Genomic DNA, 25,902 nt, shown 5'->3' with positions numbered 1-25,902 from the left:
AATACATACCTATTGGAAACACTTTATGAGAAGAAATAAAGCATCGTACAAAATTAGCTTGTATCTCCTAAACTACACGTTGTAACTCGAAAAGAATTGGTGTGGCGTGTACGTCTAAACGTGTAGCCTCAAAAGAGAACCCAAAGGAGAATTTTCTTTCATCAAAATTTTTGAGAAAATCACGTTTTAAGGAAATCCCGCATCGTGGGAAATTATCTTGTTTTTCCTAAACAACACGTTGTAACTCGAAAAGCTTTCGTGTTGTGTGTATGTCTAAGTGTGTAGCCTCAAAAGAGAAGGCACAGGAGAGTTTTCTCTCGAAAAAATATGTAAGAATACCACGTTATAAGGAAATACAGTTTTGCAGAGTGAAGACATAGACCTACGTATTGGAAAAACTTTACTAGAAGAAATAACGCAATGTACAAAATTAGCTTGTATCTCCAAAACTACACGTTGTAACTCGAAAAGAATTGGTGTGGCGTGTACGTCTAAACGTGTAGCCTCAAAAGAGAACCCAAAGAATAATTTTCTTTCGTCAAAATTTTTCAGAAGATCACGTTTTAAGGAAATCCCGCATCGTGCGAAATTATCTTGTTTTTCCTAAACAACACGTTGTAACTCGAAAAGCTTTCCTGTTGCGTGTATGTCTAAGTGTGTAGCCTCAAAAGAGAAGGCACAGGAGAGTTTTCTCTCGAAAGGATATGTAAGAATACCACGTTATAAGGAAATACAGTTTTGCAGAGTAAAGACAAATACGTACGTATTGGAAACACTTTAGGAGAAGAAATAATGCATCATACAAAATTAGCTTGTATCTCCTAAACTACACGTTGTAACTCGAAACGAATTGGTGTGTCATGTACGTCTAAAGGTGTAGCCTCAAAAGAGAACCCAAAGAAATTTTCTTTCGTCAAAATTTTTCAAAAAATAACGTTTTAAGGAAATCCCACATCGAGCAAAATTATCTTGTTTTTCCTAAACAACACGTTGTAACTCGAATAGCTTTCGTGTTGTGTGTATGTCTATGTGTATAAGCTCAAAAGAGAAGGCACAGGAGAGTTTTCTCTCGAAAGAATATGTAAGAATACCACGTTATAAGGAAATACAGTTTTGCAGAGTAAAGACATATACTTACGTTTTGGAAACACTTTAGGAGAAGAAATAACTCATCGTACAAACTTAGTTTGTATCTCCTAAACTACAGGTTGTAACTCGAAAAGAATTGGTGTGGCGTGTACTTCTAAACGTGTAGCCTCCAAAGAGAACCCAAAGGAGAATTTTCTTTCGTCAAAATTTTTCAGAAAATCACGTTTTAAGGAAATCCCGCATCGTGCGAAATTATCTTGTTTTTCCTAAACAACACTTTGTAACACGAAAAGCTTTCGTGTTGCGTGTATGTCTAAGTGTGTAGCCTCAAAAGAGAAGGAACAGGAGAGTTTTCTCTTGAAAGAATATGTAAGAATACCACGTTATAAGGAAATACAGCATTGCAGAGTAAAGACAAATATATACGTATTGGAAACACTTTATGAGAAGAAATAAAGCATCTTACAAAATTAGCTTGTATCTCCTAAACAACACGTTGTAACTCGAAAAGAATTGGTGTGGCGTGTACATCTAAACGTGTAGCCTCAAAAGAGAACCCAAAGGAGAATTTTCTTTCATCAAAATTTTTCAGAAAATCACGTTTTAAGGAAATCCCGCATCGTGCGAAATTATCTTGTTTTTTCCTAAACAACACGTTGTAACTCGAAAAGCTTTCGTGTTGCGTGTATGTCTAACTGTGTAGCCTCAAAAGAGAAGGCACAGGAGAGTTTTCTCTCGAAAGAATATGTAAGAATACCACGTTATAAGGAAATACAGTTTTGCAGAGTAAAGACATATACTTACATACTGGAAACACTTTACGAGAAGAAATTACACATCGTACAAAATTAGCTTGTATCTCCAAAACTACACGTTGTAACTCGAAAAGAATTGGTGTGGCTTGTACGTCTAAATGTGTAGCCTCAAAAGAGAACCCAAAGGAGAATTTTCTTTCCTCAAAATTTTTCGGAAAATCACGTTTTAAGGAAATCCTGCATCGTGCGAAATTATCTTGTTTTTCCTAAACAACACGTTGTAACTCGAAAAGATTTCGTGTTGTGTGTATGTCTAAGTGTGTAGCCTCAAAAGAGAAGGCACAGGAGAGTTTTCTCTCGAAAAAATATGTAAGAATACCACGTTATAAGGAAATACAGTTTTGCAGAGTGAAGACATAGACCTACGTATTGGAAAAAGTTTACTAGAAGAAATAACGCAATGTACAAAATTAGCTTGCATTTCCAAAACTACACGTTGTAACTCGAAAAGAATTGGTGTGGCGTGTACGTCTAAACGTGTAGCCTCAAAAGAGAACCCAAAGAATAATTTTCTTTCGTCAAATTTTTTCAGAAGATCACGTTTTAAGGAAATCCCGCATCGTGCGAAATTATCTTGTTTTTCCTAAACAACACGTTGTAACTCGAAAAGCTTTCGTGTTGCGTGTATGTCTACGTGTGTAGACTCAAAAGAGAAGGCACAGGAGAGTTTTCTCTCGAAAGGATATGTAAGAATACCACGTTATAAGGAAATACAGTTTTGCAGAGTAAAGACAAATACGTACGTATTGGAAACACTTTAGGAGAAGAAATAATGCATCAAACAAAATTAGCTTGTATCTCCTAAACTACACGTTGTAACTCGAAACGAATTGGTGTGTCATGTACGTCTAAACGTGTAACCTCAAAAGAGAACCCAAAGAAATTTTCTTTCGTCAAAATTTTTCAAAAAATAACGTTTTAAGGAAATCCCACATCGTGCAAAATTATCTTGTTTTTCCTAAACAACACATTGTAACTCGAATAGCTTTCGTGTTGTGTGTATGTCTATGTGTGTAAGCTGAAAAGAGAAGGCACAGGAGAGTTTTCTCTGAAAGAATATGTAAGAATACCAAGTTATAATGAAATACAGTTTTGCAGAGTAAAGACATATACTTACGTTTTGGAAACACTTTAGGAGAAGAAATAACTCATCGTACAAACTTAGTTTGTATCTCCTAAACTACACGTTGTAACTCGAAAAGAATTGTTGTGGCGTGAACGTCTAAACGTGTAGCCTCCAAATAGAACACAAAGGAGAATTTTCTTTCGTCAAAATTTTTCAGAAAATCACGTTTTAAGGAAATCCCGCATCGTGTGAAATTATCTTGTTTTTCCTAAACAACACTTTGTAACTCGAAAAGCTTTCGTGTTGCGTGTACGTCTAAGTGTGTAGCCTCAAAAGAGAAGGAACAGGAGAGTTTTCTCTTGAAAGAATATGTAAGAATACCACGTTATAAGGAAATACAGCATTGCAGAGTAAAGACAAATATATACGTATTGGAAACACTTTATGAGAAGAAATAAAGCATCTTACAAAATTAGCTTGTATCTCCTAAACTACAGGTTGTAACTCGAAAAGAATTGGTGTGGCGTGTACTTGTAAACGTGTAGCCTCAAAAGAGAACCCAAAGGAGAATTTTCTTTCGTCAAAATTTTTCAGAAAATCACGTCTTTAGGAAATCCCGCATCGTGCGAAATTATCTTGTTTTTCCTAAACAATACCTTGTAACTCGAAAAGCTTTCGTGTTGCGTGTATGTCTAAGTGTGTAGCCTCAAAAGAGAAGGCACAGGAGAGTTTTCTCTCGAAAGAATATGTAAGAATACCACGTTATAAGGAAATACAGTTTTGCAGAGTAAAGACATATACTTACATTTTGGAAATACTTTACGAGAAGAAATAAAGCATCTTACAAAATTAGCTTGTATCTCCTAAACTACACGTTGTAACTCGAAAAGAATTGGTGTGGCTTGTACGTCTAAACGTGTAGCCTCAAAAGAGAACCCAAAGGAGAATTTTCTTTCATGAAAATTTTTCAGAAAAACACGTTTCAAGGAAATCCCGCATCATGCGAAATTATCTTGTTTTTCCTAAACAACACGTTGTAACTCGAAAAGCTTTTGTATTGAGTGTATGTCTAAGTGTGTAGCCTCAAAAGAGAAGGCGCAGGAGAGTTTTCTCTCGAACGAATATGTAAGAATACCCCGTTATAATGAAATACAGTTTTGCAGAGTAAAGACATATACTTACGTATTGGAAACTCTTTACAAGAAAAAATTACGCATCATACAAAATTAGCTTGTATCTCCAAAACTACATGTTGTAACTCGAAAAGAATTGGTGTGGCGTGTACGTCTAAACGTGTAGCCTCAAAAGAGAACCCAAAGGAGAATTTTCTTTCGTCAAAATTTTTCAGAAAATCACGTTTTAAGGAAATCCCGCATCGTGCGATATTATCTTGTTTTTCCTAAACAACACGTTGTAACTCGAAGAGCTTTCGTGTTGCGTGTATGTCTAAGTGTGTAGGCTCAAAAGATAAGGCACAGGAGAGTTTTCTCTCGAAAGAATATGTAAGAATACCACGTTATTAGGAAATACAGTTTTGCAGAGTAAAGACATATACTAACGTTTTGGAAATACTTTACGAGAAGTAATAACTCATCTTACAAAATTAATTTGTATCTCCTAAACTACACGTTGTAACTGGAAAAGAATTGGTGTGGTGTGAACGTCTAAAAGTGTAGCCTCAAAAGAGAACCCAAAGGAGAATTTTCTTTCGTCAAAATTTTTCAGAAAATCACGTTTTAAGGAAATCCCGCATCGTGCGAAATTATCTTGTTTTTCCTAAACAACACGTTGTAACTCGAAAAGCTTTCGTGTTGCGTTATGTCTAAGTGTGTAGCCTCAAAAGAGAAGGCACAGGAGAGTTTTCTCTTGAAAGAATATGTAAGAATACCAAGTTATAAGGAAATACAGCGTTGCAGAGTAAAGACTAATAAGTACGTATTGGAAACACTTTATGAGAAGAAATAAAGCATCTTACAAAATTAGCTTGTATCTCCTAAACTACACGTTGTAACTCGAAAAGAATTGGTGTGGCGTGTACGTCTAAACGTGTAGCCTCAAAAGAGAACCCAAAGGAGAATTTTCTTTCGTCAAAATTTTTCAGAAAAACACGTTTCAAGGAAATCCCTCATCATGCGAAATTATCTTGTTTTTCCTAAACAACACGTTGTAACTCGAAAAGCTTTCGTGTTGCATGTATGTCTAAGTGTAGCCTCAAAAGAGAAGGCACAGGAGAGTTTTCTCTCGAAAGAATATGTAAGAATACCACGTTATAGGGAAATACAGTTTTGCAGAGTAAAGACAAATATGTAAGTATTGGAAACACTTTACGAGAAGAAATAACGCATCGTAAAAAATTGGCTTGTATCTCCTAAACTACACGTTGTAACTCGAAACGAATTGGTGTGGCATGTACGTCTAAACGTGTAGCCTCATAAGAGAACCCAAAGGAGAATTTTCTTTCGTCAAAATTTTTCAGATAATCACGTTTTAAAAAAAACCCGAATCGTGCAAAATTATCTTGTTTTTCCTAAACAACACGTTGTAACTCGAATAGCTTTCGTGTTGCGTGTATGTCTAAGTGTGTAGGCTTAAAAGAGAATGCACAGGAGAGTTTTCTCTCGAAAGAATATGTAAGAATACCACGTTATAAGGAAATACAGTTTTGCAGAGTAAAGACATATACTTATGTTTTGGAAACACTTTAGGAGAAGAAATAACTCATCATAAAAACTTAGTTTGTATCTCCTAAACTACACGTTGTAACTCGAAAAGAATTGGTGTGGCGTGTACTTGTAAACATGTCGCCTCAAAAGAGAACCCAAAGGAGAATTTTCTTTCGTCAAAATTTTTCAGAAAATCACGTTTTAAGGAAATCCCGCATCGTGCGAAATTATCTTGTTTTTCCTAAACAACACGTTGTAACTCGAAAAGCTTTCGTGTTGCGTGTATGTCTAAGTGTGTAGCCTCAAAAGAGAAGGCACAGGAGAGTTTTCTCTTGAAAGAATATGTAAGAATACCACGTTATAAGGAAATACAGTTTTGCAGAGTAAAGACAAATATGTACGTATTGGAAACACTTTATGAGAAGAAATAAAGCATCTTACAAAATTAGCTTGTATCTCCTCAACTACACGATGTAACTCGAAAAGAATTGGTGTGGCGTGTACGTCTAAACGTGTAGCCTCAAAAGAGAACCCAAAGGAGAATTTTCTTTTGTCAAAATTTTTCAGAAAATCACGTTTTAAGGAAATCCTGCATCGTGTGTAATTATCTTGTTTTTCCTAAACAACACGTTGTAACTCGAAAAGCTTTCATATTGCGTGTATGTCTTAGTGTGTAGCCTCACAAGAGAAGGCACAGGAGAGTTTTCTCCAGAAAGAATATGTAAGAATACCACGTTATAAGGAAATACAGTTTTGCAGAGTAAAGACGTATACGTACATATTGGAAACACTTTACAAGAAGAAATAACGCATCGTACAAAATTAGCTTGTATCTCCTAAACTACACGTTTAACTCGAAAGGAATTGGTGTGGCGTGTATGTCTAAACGTGTAGCCTCAAAAGAGAACCCAAAGTAGAATTTTATTTCGCCAAATTTTTTTAGAAAATCACGTTTTAAGGAAATCCCGCATCGTGCGAAATTATCTTGTTTTTCCTAAACAACACGTTGTAACTCGAAAAGCTTTCGAGTTGCATGTATGTCTAAGTGTGTAGCCTCAAAAGGTAAGGCACAGGAGAGTTTTCTCTCGAAAGAATATGTAAGAATACCACATTATAAGGAATTACAGTTTTGCAGAGTAAAAACATATACGTACATATTGGAAACACTTTAGGAGAAGAAATAATGCATCGTACAAAATTAGCTTGTATCTCCTAAACAACACGTTGTAACTCGAAAAGAATTGGTGTGGTGTGTACGTCTAAACGTGTAGCCTCAAAAGAGAACCCAAAGCAGAATTTTCTTTCGTCAATATTTTTCAGAAAATCACGTTTAAAGAAATCCCGCATCGTGCGAAATTATCTTGTTTTTCCTAAACAACACGTTGTAAATCGAAAAGCTTTCGTGTTGCGTGTATGTCTAAGTGTGTAGCCTCAAAAGAGAAGGCACAGGAGAGTTTTCTCTAGAAAGAATATGTAAGAATACCACATTATAAGGAAATACAGTTTTGCAGAGTAAAGACAAATACGTACATATTGGAAACACTTTAGGAGAAGAAATAAAGCATCTTAAAAAATTAGCTTGTATCTCCTAAACGACAGGTTGTAACTCGAAACGAATTGGTGTGGCATGTACGTCTAAACGTGTAGCCTCAAAAGAGAACCCAAAGGAGAATTTTCTTTCGTCAAAATTTTTCAGAAAATCACGATTTAAGGAAATCCCGTATCGTGCAAAATTATCTAGTTTTTCCTAAAAAACACGTTGTAACTCGAAAAGCTTTCGTGTTGCATGTATGTCTAAGTGTGTAGCCTCAAAAGAGAAGGCACAGGAAAGTTTTCTCTCGAAAGAATATGTAAGAATAACACGTTATAAGGAAATACAGTTTTGCAGAGTAAAGACATATACTTACGTATTGGAAACACTTTAGGAGAAGAAATTACGCATCGTACAAAATTAGCTTGTATCTCAAAACTACACTTTGTAACTCGGAAAGAATTGGTGTGGCGTATACGTCTAAACGTGTAGCCTCAAAAGAGAACCCAAAGGAGAATTTTCTTTCGTCAAAATTTTTTAGAAATTCACATTTTAAGGAAACCCCGCATCGTGCAAAATTATCTAGTTTTTCCTAAACAACACATTGCAACTCGAAAAGCTTTCGTGTTGCGTGTATGTCTAAGTGTGTAGCCTCAAAAGAGAAGTCACAGGAGAGTTTTCTCTCGAAAGAATATGTAAGAATACCACGTTATAAGAAAATACAGTTTTGCAGAGTAAAGGCATATACTTACGTTTTAGAAACACTTTACGAGAAGAAATAACTCATCATAAAAAATTAGTTTGTTTCTCTTAAACTACACGTTGTAACTCGAAAAGAATTGGTGTGGCGTGTACATCTAAACGTGTAGCCTCAAAAGAGAACCCAAAGGAGAATTTTCTTTCATCAAAATTTTTCAGAAATTCACGTTTTAAGGAAATCCAGCATTATGCGAAATTATCTAGTTTTTCCTAAACAACACGTTGTAACTCGAAAAGCTTTCGTGTTGCGTGTATGTCTAAGTGTGTAGCCTCAAAAGAGAAGTCACAGGAGAGTTTTCTCTCGAAAGAATATGTAAGAATACCACGTTATAAGAAAATACAGTTTTGCAGAGTAAAGGCATATACTTACGTTTTGGAAACACTTTACGAGAAGAAATAACTCATCATAAAAAATTAGTTTGTTTCTCTTAAACTACACGTTGTAACTCGAAAAGAATTGGTGTGGCGTGTACATCTAAACGTGTAGCCTCAAAAGAGAACCCAAAGGAGAATTTTCTTTCATCAAAATTTTTCAGAAATTCACGTTTTAAGGAAATCCAGCATTATGCGAAATTATCTAGTTTTTCCTAAACAACACGTTGTAACTCGAAAAGCTTTCGTGTTGCGTGTATGTCTAAGTGTGTAGGCTCAAAGGGAAGTCACAGGAGAGTTTTCACTCGAAAGAATATGTAAGAATACCACGTTATAAGGAAATACAATTATGCAGAGTAAAGAAATATACGTACGTTTTGGAAACACTTTATGAGAAGAAATAACGCATCCTACAAAATTAGCTTGTATCTCCTAAACTACACGTTGTAACTCGGAAAGAATTGGTGTGGCGTGTATGTCTAAACGCGTAACCTCAAAAGTGAACCCAAAGGAGAATTTTCTTTCTTCAAAATTTTTGAGAAAATCACGTTTTAAGGAAATCCCGCATCGTGGGAAATTATCTTGTTTTTCCTAAACAACACGTTGTAACTCGAAAAGCTTTCGTGTTGTGTGTATGTCTAAGTGTGTAGCCTCAAAAGAGAAGGCACAGGAGAGTTTTCTCTCGAAAAAATATGTAAGAATACCACGTTATAAGGAAATACAGTTTTGCAGAGTGAAGACATAGACCTACGTATTGGAAAAACTTTACTAGAAGAAATAACGCAATGTACAAAATTAGCTTGTATCTCCAAAACTACACGTTGTAACTCGAAAATAATTGGTGTGGCGTGTACGTCTAAACGTGTAGCCTCAAAAGAGAACCCAAAGAATAATTTTCTTTCGTCAAAATTTTTCAGAAGATCACGTTTTAAGGAAATCCCGCATCGTGCGAAATTATCTTGTTTTTCCTAAACAACACGTTGTAACTCGAAAAGCTTTCATGTTGCGTGTATGTCTACGTGTGTAGACTCAAAAGAGAAGGCACAGGAGAGTTTTCTCTCGAAAGGATATGTAAGAATACCACGTTATAAGGAAATACAGTTTTGCAGAGTAAAGACAAATACGTACGTATTGGAAACACTTTAGGAGAAGAAATAATGCATCATACAAAATTAGCTTGTATCTCCTAAACTACACGTTGTAACTCGAAACGAATTGGTGTGTCATGTACGTCTAAAGGTGTAGCCTCAAAAGAGAACCCAAAGAAATTTTCTTTCGTCAAAATTTTTCAAAAAATAACGTTTTAAGGAAATCCCACATCGAGCAAAATTATCTTGTTTTTCCTAAACAACACGTTGTAACTCGAATAGCTTTCGTGTTGTGTGTATGTCTATGTGTGTAAGCTCAAAAGAGAAGGAACAGGAGAGTTTTCTCTCGAAAGAATATGTAAGAATACCACGTTATAAGGAAATACAGTTTTGCAGAGTAAAGACATATACTTACGTTTTGGAAACACTTTAGGAGAAGAAATAACTCATCGTACAAACTTAGTTTGTATCTCCTAAACTACACGTTGTAACTCGAAAAGAATTGGTGAGGCGTGTACTTCTAAACGTGTATCCTCCAAAGAGAACCCAAAGGAGAATTTTCTTTCGTCAAAATTTTTCAGAAAATCACGTTTTAAGGAAATCCCGCATCGTGCGAAATTATCTTGTTTTTCCTAAACAACACTTTGTAACACGAAAAGCTTTCGTGTTGCGTGTATATCTAAGTGTGTAGCCTCAAAAGAGAAGGAACAGGAGAGTTTTCTCTTGAAAGAATATGTAAGAATACCACGTTATAAGGAAATACAGCATTGCAGAGTAAAGACAAATATATACGTATTGGAAACACTTTATGAGAAGAAATAATGCATCTTACAAAATTAGCTTGTATCTCCTAAACTACACGTTGTAACTCGAAAAGAATTGGTGTGGCGTGTACGTCTAAACGTGTAGCCTCAAAAGAGAACCCAAAGGAGAATTTTCTTTCATCAAAATTTTTCAGAAAATCACGTTTTAAGGAAATCCCGCATCCTGCGAAATTATCTTGTTTTTTCCTAAACAACATGTTGTAACTCGAAAAGCTTTCGTGTTGCGTGTATGTCTAAGTGTGTAGCCTCAAAAGAGAAGGCACAGGAGAGTTTTCTCTCGAAAGAATATGTAAGAATACCACGTTATAAGGAAATACAGTTTTGCAGAGTAAAGACATATACTTACATACTGGAAACACTTTTCGAGAAGAAATTACACATTGTACAAAATTAGCTTGTATCTCCAAAACTACACGTTGTAACTCGAAAAGAATTGGTGTGGCGTGTACGTCTAAACGTGTAGCCTCAAAAGAGAACCCAAAGGAGAATTTTCTTTCCTCAAAATTTTTCGGAAAATCACGTTTTAAGGAAATCCTGCATCGTGCGAAATTATCTTGTTTTTCCTAAACAACACGTTGTAACTCGAAAAGCTTTCGTGTTGTGTGTATGTCTAAGTGTGTAGCCTCAAAAGAGAAGGCACAGGAGAGTTTTCTCTCGAAAAAATATGTAAGAATACCACGTTATAAGGAAATACAGTATTGCAGAGTGAAGACATAGACCTATGTATTGGAAAAACTTTACTAGAAGAAATAACGCAATGTACAAAATTAGCTTGTATCTCCAAAACTACACGTTGTAACTCGAAAAGAATTGGTGTGGCGTGTACATCTAAACGTGTAGCCTCAAAAGAGAACCCAAAGAATAATTTTCTTTCGTCAAAATTTTTCAGAAGATCACGTTTTAAGGAAATCCCGCATCGTGCGAAATTATCTTGTTTTTCCTAAACAACACGTTGTAACTCGAAAAGCTTTCGTGTTGCGTGTATGTCTACGTGTGTAGACTCAAAAGAGAAGGCACAGGAGAGTTTTCTCTCGAAAGGATATGTAAGAATACCACGTTATAAGGAAATACAGTTTTGCAGAGTAAAGACAAATACGAATGTATTGGAAACACTTTAGGAGAAGAAATAACTCATCGTACAAACTTAGTTTGTATCTCCTAAACTACACGTTGTAACTCGAAAAGAATTGGTGTGGCGTGTACGTCTAAACGTGTAGCCTCAAAAGAGAACCCAAAGGACAATTTTCTTTCGTCAAAATTTTTCAAAAAATAATGTTTTAAGGAAATCCCACATCGAGCAAAATTATCTTGTTTTTCCTAAACAACACGTTGTAACTCGAATAGCTTTCGTGTTGTGTGTATGTCTATGTGTGTAAGCTCAAAAGAGAAGGCACAGGAGAGTTTTCTCTCGAAAGAATATGTAAGAATACCAAGTTATAATGAAATACAGTTTTGCAGAGTAAAGACATATACTTACGTTTTGGAAACACTTCAGGAGAAGAAATAAATCATCGTACAAACTTAGTTTGTATCTCCTAAACTACACGTTGTAACTCGAAAAGAATTGGTGTGGCGTGTACGTCTAAACGTGGAGCCTCAAAAGAGAACCCAAAGGAGAATTTTCTTTCGTCAAAATATTTCAGAAAATCACGTTTTAAGGAAATCCTGCATCGTGGGAAATTATCTCGTTTTTCCTAAACAACACTTTGTAACTCGAAAAGCTTTCGTGTTGCGTGTACGTCTAAGTGTGTAGCCTCAAAAGAGAAGGAACAGGAGAGTTTTCTCTTGAAAGAATATGTAAGAATACCACGTTATAAGGAAATACAGCATTGCAGAGTAAAGACAAATATATACCTATTGGAAACACTTTATGAGAAGAAATAAAGCATCTTACAAAATTATCTTGTATCTCCTAAACTACACGTTGTAACTCGAAAAGAATTGGTGTGGCGTGTACATCTAAACGTGTAGCCTCAAAAGAGAACCCAAAGGAGAATTTTTTTTCGTCAAAATTTTTCAGAAATTCACGTTTTAAGGAAATCCCGCATTATGCGAAATTATCTAGTTTTTCCTAAACAACACGTTGTAACTCGAAAAGCTTTCGTGTTGCGTGTATGTCTACGTGTGTAGGCTCAAAGGGAAGTCACAGGAGAGTTTTTTCTCGAAAGAATATTTATGAATACCACGTTATAAGGAAATACAATTATGCAGAGTAAAGAAATATACGTACGTTTTGGAAACACTTTATGAGAAGAAATAACGCATCCTACAAAGTTAGCTTGTATCTCCTAAACTACACGTTGTAACTCGGAAAGAGTTGGTGTGGCGTGTATGTCTAAACGCGTAACCTCAAAAGTGAACCCATAGGAGAATTTTCTTTCGTCAAAATTTTTCAGAAAATCACGTTTTAAGGAAATGCCGCATAGTGCGAAATTATCTTGTTTTTCCTAAACAACACGTTGTAACTCGAAAAGCTTTCGTGTTGCGTGTATGTCTAAGTGTGCAGCCTCAAAAGAGAAGGCACTGGAGAGTTTTCTCTTGAAAGAATATGTAAGAATACCACGTTATAAGGAAATACAGCATTGCAGAATAAAGACAAATACATACCTACTGGAAACACTTTATGAGAAGGAATAAAGCATCGTACAAAATTAGCTTGTATCTCCTAAACTACACGTTGTAACTCGAAAAGAATTGGTGTGGCGTGTACGTCTAAACGTGTAGCCTCAAAAGAGAACCCAAAGGAGAATTTTCTTTCTTCAAAATTTTTGAGAAAATCACGTTTTAAGGAAATCCCGCATCGTGGGAAATTATCTTGTTTTTCCTAAACAACACGTTGTAACTCGAAAAGCTTTCGTGTTGTGTGTATGTCTAAGTGTGTAGCCTCAAAAGAGAAGGCACAGGAGAGTTTTCTCTCGAAAAAATATGTAAGAATACCACGTTATAAGGAAATACAGTTTTGCAGAGTGAAGACATAGACCTATGTATTGGAAAAACTTTACTAGAAGAAATAACGCAATGTACAAAATTAGCTTGTATCTCCAAAACTACACGTTGTAACTCGAAAAGAATTGGTGTGGCGTGTACGTCTAAACGTGTAGCCTCAAAAGAGAACCCAAAGAATAATTTTCTTTCCTCAAAATTTTTCAGAAGATCACGTTTTAAGGAAATCCCGCATCGTGCGAAATTATCTTGTTTTTCCTAAACAACACGTTGTAACTCGAAAAGCTTTCGTGTTGCGTGTATGTCTACGTGTGTAGACTCAAAAGAGAAGGCACAGGAGAGTTTTCTCTCGAAAGGATATGTAAGAATACCACGTTATAAGGAAATACAGTTTTGCAGAGTAAAGACAAATACGTACGTATTGGAAACACTTTAGGAGAAGAAATAATGCATCATACAAAATTAGCTTGTATCTCCTAAACTACACGTTGTAACTCGAAACGAATTGGTGTGTCATGTACGTCTAAAGGTGTAGCCTCAAAAGAGAACCCAAAGAAATTTTCTTTCGTCAAAATTTTTCAAAAAATAATGTTTTAAGGAAATCCCACATCGAGCAAAATTATCTTGTTTTTCCTAAACAACACGTTGTAACTCGAATAGCTTTCGTGTTGTGTGTATGTCTATGTGTGTAAGCTCAAAAGAGAAGGCACAGGAGAGTTTTCTCTCGAAAGAATATGTAAGAATACCACGTTATAAGGAAATACAGTTTTGCAGAGTAAAGACATATACTTACGTTTTGGAAACACTTTAGGAGAAGAAATAACTCATCGTGCAAACTTTGTATCTCCTAAACTACTCGTTGTAACTCGAAAAAAATTGGTGTGGCGTGTACTTCTAAACGTGTAGCCTCCAAAGAGAACCCAAAGGAGAATTTTCTTTCGTCAAAATTTTTCAGAAAATCACGTTTTAAGGAAATCCCGCATCGTGCGAAATTATCTTGTTTTTCCTAAACAACACTTTGTAACACGAAAAGCTTTCGTGTTGCGTGTATGTCTAAGTGTATAGCCTCAAAAGAGAAGGAACAGGAGAGTATTCTCTTGAAAGAATATGTAAGAATACCACGTTATAAGGAAATACAGCATTGCAGAGTAAAGACAAATATATACGTATTGGAAACACTTTATGAGAAGAAATAAAGCATCTTACAAAATTAGCTTGTATCTCCTAAACTACACGTTGTAACTCGAAAAGAATTGGTGTGGCGTGTACGTCTAAACGTGTAGCCTCAAAAGAGAACCCAAAGGAGAATTTTCTTTCATCAAAATTTTTCAGAAAATCACGTTTTAAGGAAATCCCGCATCCTGCGAAATTATCTTGTTTTTTCCTAAACAACATGTTGTAACTCGAAAAGCTTTCGTGTTGCGTGTATGTCTAAGTGTGTAGCCTCAAAAGAGAAGGCACAGGAGAGTTTTCTCTCGAAAGAATATGTAAGAATACCACGTTATAAGGAAATACAGTTTTGCAGAGTAAAGACATATACTTACATACTGGAAACACTTTACGAGAAGAAATTACACATCGTACAAAATTAGCTTGTATCTCCAAAACTACACGTTGTAACTCGAAAAGAATTGGTGTGGCGTGTACGTCTAAACGTGTAGCCTCAAAAGAGAACCCAAAGGAGAATTTTCTTTCCTCAAAATTTTTCGGAAAATCACGTTTTAGGAAATCCTGCATCGTGCGAAATTATCTTGTTTTTCCTAAACAACACGTTGTAACTCGAAAAGCTTTCGTGTTGTGTGTATGTCTAAGTGTGTAGCCTCAAAAGAGAAGGCACAGGAGAGTGTTCTCTCGAAAAATATGTAAGAATACCACGTTATAAGGAAATACAGTTTTGCAGAGTGAAGACATAGACCTACGTATTGGAAAAACTTTACTAGAAGAAATAACGCAATGTACAATATTAGCTTGTATCTCCAAAACTACACGTTGTAACTCGAAAAGAATTGGTGTGGCGTGTACGTCTAAACGTGTAGCCTCAAAAGAGAACCCAAAGAATAATTTTCTTTCGTCAAAATTTTTCAGAAGATCACGTTTTAAGGAAATCCCGCATCGTGCGAAATTATCTTGTTTTTCCTAAACAACACGTTGTAACTCGAAAAGCTTTCGTGTTGCGTGTATGTCTACGTGTGTAGACTCAAAAGAGAAGGCACAGGAGAGTTTTCTCTCGAAAGGATATGTAAGAATACCACGTTATAAGGAAATACAGTTTTGCAGAGTAAAGACAAATACGTACGTATTGGAAACACTTTAGGAGAAGAAATAATGCATCAAACAAAATTAGTTTGTATCTCCTAAACTACACGTTGTAACTCGAAACGAATTGGTGTGTCATGTACGTCTAAACGTGTAGCCTCAAAAGAGAACCCAAAGAAATTTTCTTTCGTGAATATTTTTCAAAAAATAACGTTTTAAGGAAATCCCACATCGTGCAAAATTATCTTGTTTTTCCTAAACAACTCGTTGTAACTCGAATAGCTTTCGTGTTGTGTGTATGTCTATGTGTGTAAGCTCAAAAGAGAAGGCACAGGAGAGTTTTCTCTCGAAAGAATATGTAAGAATACCAAGTTATAATGAAATACAGTTTTGCAGAGTAAAGACATATACTTACGTTTTGGAAACACTTTAGGAGAAGAAATAACTCATCGTACAAACTTAGTTTGTATCTCCTAAACTACACGTTGTAACTCGAAAAGAATTGGTGTGGCGTGTACGTCTAAACGTGGAGCCTCAAAAGAGAACCCAAAGGAGAATTTTCTTTCGTCAAAATATTTCAGAAAATCACGTTTTAAGGAAATCCCGCATCGTGCGAAATTATCTTGTTTTTCCTAAACAACACTTTGTAACTCGAAAAGCTTTCGTCTTGCGTGTACGTCTAAGTGTGAAGCCTCAAAAGAGAAGGAACAGGAGAGTTTTCTCTTGAAAGAATATGTAAGAATACCACGTTATAAGGAAATACAGCATTGCAGAATAAAGACAAATATATACGTATTGGAAACACTTTATGAGAAGAAATAAAGCATCTTACAAAATTAGCGTGTATCTCCTAAACTACACGTTGTAACTCGAAAAGAATTGGTGTGGCGTGTACTTGTAAACGTGTAGCCTCAAAAGAGAACCCAAAGGAGAATTTTCTTTCGTCAAAATTTTTCAGAAAATCACGTTTTTAGGAAATCCCGCATCGTGCGAAATTATCTTGTTTTTCCTAAACAACACCTTGTAACTCGAAAAGCTTTCGTGTTGCGTGTATGTCTAAGTGTGTAGCCTCAAAAGAGAAGGCACAGGAGAGTTTTCTCTCGAAAGAATATGTAAGAATACCACGTTATAAGGAAATACAGTTTTGCAGAGTAAAGACATATACTTACGTTTTGGAAATACTTTACAAGAAGAAATAAAGCATCTTACAAAATTAGCTTGTATCTCCTAAACTACACGTTGTAACTCGAAAAGAATTGGTGTGGCTTGTACATCTAAACGTGTAGCCTCAAAAGAGAACCCAAAGGAGAATTTTCTTTCGTGAAAATTTTTCAGAAAAACACGTTTCAAGGAAATCCCGCATCATGCGAAATTATCTTGTTTTTCCTAAACAACACGTTGTAACTCGAAAAGCTTTTGTATTGAGTGTATGTCTAAGTGTGTAGCCTCAAAAGAGAAGGCACAGGAGAGTTTTCTCTCGAACGAATATGTAAGAATACCCCGTTATAATGAAATACAGTTTTGCAGAGTAAAGACATATACTTATGTATTGGAAACTCTTTACAAGAAGAAATTACGCATCATACAAAATTAGCTTGTATCTCCAAAACTACATGGTGTAACTCGAAAAGAATTGGTGTGGCGTGTACGTCTAAACGTGTAGCCTCAAAAGAGAACCCAAAGGAGAATTTTCTTTCGTCAAAATTTTTCAGAAAATCACGTTTTAAGGAAATCCCGCATCGTGCGATATTATCTTATTTTTCCTAAACAACACGTTGTAACTCGAAGAGCTTTCGTGTTGCGTGTATGTCTAAGTGTGTAGGCTCAAAAGATAAGGCACAGGAGAGTTTTCTCTCGAAAGAATATGTAAGAATACCACGTTATTAGGAAATACAGTTTTGCAGAGTAAAGACATATACTTACGTTTTGGAAATACTTTACGAGAAGTAATAACTCATCTTACAAAATTAATTTGTATCTCCTAAACTACACGTTGTAACTGGAAAAGAATTGGTGTGGCGTGTACGTCTAAAAGTGTAGCCTCAAAAGAGAACCCAAAGGAGAATTTGTTTCGTCAAAATTTTTCAGAAAATCACGTTTTAAGGAAATCACGCATCGTGAGAAATTATCTTGTTTTTCCTAAACAACACGTTGTAACTCGAAAAGCTTTCGTGTTGCGTGTATGTCTAAGTGTGTAGCCTCAAAAGAGAAGGCACAGGAGAGTTTTCTCTTGAAAGAATATGTAAGAATACCAAGTTATAAGGAAATACAGCGTTGCAGAGTAAAGACTAATAAGTACGTATTGGAAACACTTTATGAGAAGAAATAAAGCATCTTACAAAATTAGCTTGTATCTCCTAAACTACACGTTGTAACTCGAAAAGAATTGGTGTGGCGTGTATGTCTAAACGTGTAGCCTCAAAAGAGAACTCCAAGGAGAATTTTCTTTCCTCAAAATTTTTCAGAAAAACACGTTTCAAGGAAATCCCTCATCATGCGAAATTATCTTGTTTTTCCTAAACAACACGTTGTAACTCGAAAAGCTTTCGTGTTGCATGTATGTCTAAGTGTAGCCTCAAAAGAGAAGGCACAGGAGAGTTTTCTCTCGAAAGAATATGTAAGAATACCACGTTATAGGGAAATACAGTTTTGCAGAGTAAAGACAAATATGTAAGTATTGGAAACACTTTACGAGAAGAAATAACGCATCGTACAAAATTAGCTTGTATCTCCTAAACTACACGTTGTAACTCGAAACGAATTGGTGTGGCATGTACGTCTAAACGTGTAGCCTCATAAGAGAACCCAAAGGAGAATTTTCTTTCGTCAAAATTTTTCAGATAATCACGTTTTAAAAAAAACCCGCATCGTGGGAAATTATCTTGTTTTTCCTAAACAACACGTTGTAACTCGAATAGCTTTCGTGTTGCGTGTATGTCTAAGTGTGTAGGCTTAAAAGAGAATGCACAGGAGAGTTTTCTCTCGAAAGAATATGTAAGAATACCACGTTATAAGGAAATACAGTTTTGCAGAGTAAAGACATATACATATGTTTTGGAAACACTTTAGGAGAAGAAATAACTCATCGTACAAACTTAGTTTGTATCTCCTAAACTACACGTTGTAACTCGAAAAGAATTGGTGTGGCGTGTACGTCTAAACGTGTAGCCTCAAAAGAGAACCCAAAGGAGAATTTTCTTTTGTCAAAATTTTTCAGAAAATCACGTTTTAAGGAAATCCCGCATCGTGCGAAATTATCTTGTTTTTCCTAAACAACACGTTGTAACTCGAAAAGCTTTCGTGTTGCGTGTATGTCTAAGTGTGTAGCCTCAAAAGAGAAGGCACAGGAGAGTTTTCTCTTGAAAGAATATGTAAGAATACCACGTTATAATGAAATACATTTTTGCAGAGTAAAGACAAATATGTACGTATTGGAAACACTTTAGGAGAAGAAATAAGGCATCTTACAAAATTAGCTTGTATCTCCTCAACTACACGATGTAACTCGAAAAGAATTGGTGTGGCGTGTACGTCTAAACGTGTAGCCTCAAAAGAGAACCCAAAGGAGAATTTTCTTTCGTCAAAATTTTTCAGAAAATCACGTTTTAAGGAAATCCTGCATCGTGCGTAATTATCTTGTTTTTCCTAAACAACACGTTGTAACTCGAAAAGCTTTCATATTGCGTGTATGTCTTAGTGTGTAGCCTCAAAAGAGAAGGCACAGGAGAGTTTTCTCTAGAAAGAATATGTAAGAATACCACGTTATAAGGAAATACAGTTTTGCAGAGTAAAGACGTATACGTACATATTGGAAACACTTTACAAGAAGAAATAACGCATCGTACAAAATTAGCTTGTATCTCCTAAACTACACGTTGTAACTCGAAAGGAATTGGTGTGGCGTGTATGTCTAAACGTGTAGCCTCAAAAGAGAACCCAAAGGAGAATTTTCTTTCGTCAAAATTTTTCAGAAAATCACGTTTTAAGGAAATCCTGCATCTTGCGCAATTATCTTGTTTTTCCTAAACAACACGTTGTAACTCGAAAAGCTTTTGTATTGAGTGTATGTCTAAGTGTGTAACCTCAAAAGAGAAGGCGCAGGAGAGTTTTCTCTCGAAAGAATATGTAAGAATACCCCGTTATAATGAAATACAGTTTTGCAGAGTAAAGACATATACTTACTTATTGGAAACACTTTACAAGAAGAAATTACGCATCACATAAAATTAGCTTGTATCTCCAAAACTACATGTTGTAACTCGAAAAGAATTGGTGTGGCGTGTACGTCTAAATGTGTAGCCTCAAAAGAGAACCCAAAGGAGAATTTTCTTTCATCAAAATTTTTCTGAAAATCACGTTGTAAGGGAATCCCGCATCGTGTGATATTATCTTGTTTTTCCTAAACAACACGTTATAACTCGAAGAGCTTTCGTGTTGCGTGTATGTCTAAGTGTGTAGGCTCTAAAGAGAAGGCACAGGAGAGTTTTCTCTCGAAAGAATATGTAAGAATACCACGTTATAAGGAAATACAGCGTTGCAGAGTAAAGACTAATAAGTACGTATTGGAAACACTTTATGAGAAGAAATAAATCATCTTAAAAAATTAGCTTGTATCTCCTAAACTACACGTTGTAACTCGAAAAGAATTGGTGTGGCGAGTACGTCTAAACGTGTAGCCTCAAAAGAGAACCCCAAGGAGAATTTTCTTTCCTCAAAATTTTTCAGAAAAACATGTTTCAAGGAAATCCCACTTCGTGCGAAATTATCTTGTTTTTCCTAAACAACACGTTGTAACTCGAAAACCTTTCGTGTTGCATGTATGTCTAAGTGTGTAGCCTCAAAAGAGAAGGCACAGGAGAGTTTTCTCTCGAAAGAATATGTAAGAATACCACGTTATAGGGAAATACAGTTTTACAGAGTAAAGACAAATACGTATGTATTGGAAACACTTTACGAGAAGAAATAACGCATCTTACAAAATTAGCTTTTGTATCTCCTAAACTACACGTTGTAACTCGAAAAGAATTGGTGTGGCGTGTACGTCTAAACGTGTAGCCTCAAAAGATAACCAAAAAGAGAATTTTCTTTCGTCAAATATTTTCAGAAAATCACGTTTTAAGGAAATCCCGCATCATGCGAAATTATCTTGTTTTTCCTAAACAACACGTTATAACTCGAAAAGCTTTCGTGTTGCGTGTATGTCTAAGTGTGTAGCCTCAAAAGAGAAGGCACAGGAGAGTTTTCTCTCGAAATAATATGTAAGAATACCACATTATAAGGAAATACACAGTTGCAGAGTAAAGACAAATACATACATATTGGAAACACTTTACGAGAAGAAATAAGGCATCGTACAAACTTAGCTTGTATCTCCTAAACTACACGTTGTAACTCGAAAGGAATTGTTGTGGCATGTACGTATAAATGTTTAGCCTCAAAAGAGAACCCAAAGGAGAATTTTCTTTCGTCAAAATTTTTCAGAAAATCATGTTTTAAGGAAATCCCGCATCGTGCGAAATTATCTTGTTTTTCCTAAACAACACGTTGTAACTCGAAAAGCTTTCGTGTTGCGTGTATGTCTAAGTGTGTAGCCTCAAAAGAGAAGGCACAGGAGAGTTTTCTCTCGAAAGAATATGTAAGAATACCACGTTATAAGGAAATACATTTTTGCAGAGTAAAGACAAATACGTACATATTGGAAACACTTTACAAGAAGAAATAACGCATCGTACAAACTTAGTTTGTATCTCCTAAACTACACGTTGTTACTCGAAAAGAATTGGTGTGGCGTGTACGTCTAAACGTGTAGCCTCAAAAGAGAACCCAAAGGAGAATTTTCTTTCGTCAAAATTTTTCAGAAAATCACGTTTTAAGGAAATCCCCCATAGTGCGAATTTATCTTGTTTTTCCTAAAAAACACGTTGTAACTCGAAAAGCTTTCGTGTTGCGTGTATGTCTACGTGTGTAGCCTCAAAAGATAAGGCACAGGAGAGTTTTCTCTCGAACGAATATGTAGGAATACCACGTTATAAGGAAATACAGTTTTGCAGAGTAAAGACAAATACTTACGTATTGGAAACAGTTTAGGAGAAGAAATAATGCATCGTACAAAATTAACTTGTATCTCCTAAACTACACGTTGTAACTCGAAACGAATTGGTGTGGCATGTACGTATAAACGTGTAGCCTCATAAGAGAACCCAAAGGAGAATTTTCTTTCGTCAAAATTTTTCAGAAAATCACGTTTTAAGGAAATCCCGCATCGTGCAAAATTACCTTATTTTTCCTAAACAACAAGTTGTAACTCGAAAAGCTGTCGTGTTGCGTGTATGTCTAAGTGTGTAGCCTCAAAAGAGAAGGCACAGGAGAGTTTTCTCTTGAAAGAATATGTAAGAATACCACGTTATAAGGAAATACAGCATTGCAAAGTAAAGACAAATATGTATTATTGGAAACAGTTTCTGAGAAGAAATAAAGCATCATACAAAATTAGCTTGTATCTCCTCAACTATACGTTGTAACTCGAAAAGAATTTGTGTGGCGTGTATGTCTAAACGTGTAGCCTCAAAAGAGAACCCAAAGGAGAATTTTCTTTCGTCAAAATTTTTCGGAAAATCACGTTTTAAGGAAATCCTGCATCGTGCGAAATTATCTTGTTTTTCCTAAACAACAGGTTGTAACTCGAAAAGCTTTCATATTGCGTGTATGTCTAAGTGTGTAGCCTCAAAAGAGAAGGCACAGGAGAGTTTTCTCTCGAAAGAATATGTAGGAATACCACGTTATAAGGAAATACAGTTTTGCAGAGTAAAGACAAATATGTATGTATTGGAAACAGTTTAGGAGAAGAAATAATGCATCGTACAATATTAACTTGTATCTCCTAAACTACACCTTGTAACTCGATACGAATTGGTGTGGCATGTACGTCTAAACGTGTAGCCTCATAAGAGAACCCAAAGGAGAATTTATTTCGTCAAAATTTTTCAGAAAATCACGTTTTAAAGAAATCCCACATTGTGCAAAATTATCTTGTTTTTCCTAAACAACACGTTGTAACTCGAATAGCTTTCGTGTTGCGTGTATGTCTAAGTGTGTAGGCTCAAAAGAGAAGGAACAGGAGAGTTTTCTCTCGAAAGAATATGTAAGAATACCACGTTATAAGGAAATACAGTTTTGCAGAGTAAAGACATATACTTACGTTTTGGAAAAACTTTAGGAGAAGAAATAACTCATCGTACAAACTTAGTTTGTATCTCCTAAACTACACGTTGTTACTCGAAAAGAATTGGTATGGCGTGTACGTCTAAACGTGTAGCCTCAAAAGAGAACCCAAAGGAGAATTCTCTTTCGTCAAAATTTTTCAGAAAATCACGTTGTAAGGAAATCCCGCCTCGTGCGAAATTATCTTGTTTTTCCTAAACAACATGTTGTAACTCGAAAAGCTTTCGTGTTGCATGTATGTCTAAGTGTGTAGCCTCAAAAGAGAAGGCACAGGAGAGTTTTCTCTTGAAAGAATATGTAAGAATACCACGTTATAAGGAAATACAGCATTGCAGAGTAAAGACAAATATGTACGTATTGGAAACACTTTATGAGAAGAAATAAAGCATCAACACAAAATTAGCTTGTATCTCCTGAACTACACGTTGTAACTCGAAAAGAATTGGTGTGGCGTGTACGTCTAAACGTGTAGCCTCAAAAGCGAACCCAAAGGAGAATTTTCTTTCGTCAAAATTTTTCGGAAAATCACATTTTAAGGAAATCCCGCATCTTGCGAAATTATCTTGTTTTTCCTAAACGACACGTTGTAACTCGAAAAGCTTTCATATTGCGTGTATGTCTAAGTGTGTAGCCTCAAAAGTGAAGGCACAGGAGAGTTTTCTCTCGAAAGAATATGTAGGAATAACACGTTATAAGGAAATACAGTTTTGCAGAGTAAAGACAAATATGTACTTATTGGAAACAGTTTAGGAGAAGAAATAATGCATCGTACAAAATTAGCTTGAATCTCCTAAACTACACCTTGTAACTCGAAACGAATTGGTGTGGCATGTACGTCTAAACGTGTAGCATCATAATAGAACCCAAAGGAGAATTTATTTCATCAAAATTTTTCAGAAAATCATGTTTTAAGGAAATCCCGCATCGTGCACAATTATCTTGTTTTTCCTAAAAACACGTTGTAACTCGAATAGCTTTCGTGTTGCGTGTATGTCTAAGTGTGTAGGCTCAAAAGAGAAGGCACAGGAGAGTTTTCTCTCGAAAAAATATGTAAGAATACCACGTTATAAGGAAAAACAGTTTTGCAGAGTAAAGACATATACTTATGTTTTAGAAACACTTTAGGAGAAGAAATAACTCATCGTACAAACTTAGTTTGTATCTCCTAAACTACACGTTGTAACTCGAAAAGAATTGGTGTGGCGTGTATGTCTAAACTTGTAGCCTCAAAAGAGAACCCAAAGGAGAATTTTCTTTCGTTAAAATTTTTCAGAAAATCACGTATTAAGGAATTCCCGCATCGTGCGAAATTATCTTGTTTTTCCTAAACAACACGTTGTAACTCGAAAAGCTTTCGTGTTGCGTGTATGTCTAAGTGTGTAGCCTCAAAAGAGAAGGCACAGGAGAGTTTTCTCTTGAAAGAATATGTAAGAATACCACGTTATAAGGAAATACAGCATTGCAGAGTAAAGACAAATATGTACGTATTGGAAACACTTTATGAGAAGAAATAGAGCATCTTACAAAATTAGCTTGTGTCTCCTAAACTACACGTTGTAACTCGAAAAGAATTGGTGTGGCGTGTACGTCTAAACGTGTAGCCTCAAAAGAGAACCCAAAGGAGAATTTTCTTTAGTCAAAATTTTTCAGAAAATCACGTTTTAAGTAAATCCCCCATCGTGCGAAATTATCTTGTTTTTCCTAAACAACACGTTGTAACTCGAAAAGCTTTCATATTGCGTAAATGTCTAAGTGTGTAGCCTCAAAAGAGAAGGCACAGTAGAGGTTTCTCTCGAAAGAATATGTAGGAATACCACTTTATAAGGAAATACAATTTTGCAGAGTAAAGACAAATACGTACTTATTGGAAACAGTTTAGGAGAAGAAATAATGTATCGTACAAAATTAGCTTGTATCTCCTAAACTACACGTTGTAACTCGAAACGAATTGGTGTGGCATGTACGTCTAAACGTGTGGCCTCATAAGAGAACCCAAAGGAGAATTTTCTTCATCAAAATTTTTCAGAAAATCACGTTTTAAGGAAATTCCCCATCGTGCGAAATTATCTTGTTTTTCCTAAACAACACGTTGTAACTCGAATAGCTTTCGTGTTGCGTGTATGTCTACGTGTGTAGCCTCAAAAGAGAAGGAACAGGAGAGTTTTCTCTCGAAAGAATATGTAGGAATACCACGTTATAAGGAAATACAGTGTTGCAGAGTAAAGACAAATACGTACGTATTGCAAACAGTTTAGGAGAAGAAATAATGCATCGTTCAAAATTAGCTTGTATCTCCTAAACTACACGTTGTAACTCAAAACGAATTGGTGTGGCATGTACGTCTAAACGTGTAGCCTTATAAGAGAAACCAAAGGAGAATTTTCTTTCGTCAAAATTTTTCAGAAAATCACGTTTTAAGGAAATCCCGCATCGTGCAAAATTATCTTGTTTTTCCTAAACAACACGTTGTAACTCGAATAGCTTTTGTGTTGCGTGTATGTCTAAGTGTGTAGGCTCAAAAGATAAGGCACAGGAGAGTTTTCTCTCGAAAGAATATGTAAGAATACCACGTTATAAGGAAAAACAGTTTTGCAGAGTAAAGACATATACTTACGTTTTGGAAACACTTTAGGAGAAGAAATAACTCATCGTACAAACTTAGTTTGTATCTCCTAAACTACACGTTGTAACTCGAAAAGAATTGGTGTGGCGTGTACGTCTAAACATGTAGCCTCAAAAGAGAACCCAAAGGAGAATTTTCTTTCGTCAAAATTTTTCAGAAAATCACGTATTAAGGAATTCCCGCATCGTGCGAAATTATCTTGTTTTTCCTAAACAACACGTTGTAACTCGAAAAGCTTTCATATTGCGTGTATGTCTAAGCGTGTAGCCTCAAAAGAGAAGGCACAGGAGAGTTTTCTCTCGAAAGAATATGTAAGAATACCACGTTATAAGGAAATACGGTTTTGCAGAGTAATGATGCATATGTACATATTGGAAACACTTTACTAGAAGAAATAACGCATCGTACAAAATTAGCTTGTATCTCCTCAACTACACGTTGTAACTCGAAAAGAATTGGTGTGGCGTGTATGTCTAAACGTGTAGCCTCAAAAGAGAACCCAAAGGAGAATTTTCTTTCATCAAAATTTTTCAGAAAATCACGTTTTAAGGAAATCCCGCATCTTGCGTAATTATCTTGTTTTTCCTAAACAACACGTTGTAACTCGAAAAGCTTTTGTATTGAGTTTATGTCTAAGTGTTTAGCCTCAAAA

The sequence above is a fragment of the Apodemus sylvaticus genome, chromosome 20 (assembly GCF_947179515.1).
Source record: "Apodemus sylvaticus chromosome 20, mApoSyl1.1, whole genome shotgun sequence".
In the NCBI taxonomy this organism is placed as follows: domain Eukaryota; kingdom Metazoa; phylum Chordata; class Mammalia; order Rodentia; family Muridae; genus Apodemus; species Apodemus sylvaticus.
The sequence above is the reverse complement of the archived record's forward strand: the minus strand, read 5'-3'. Positions refer to the sequence as shown.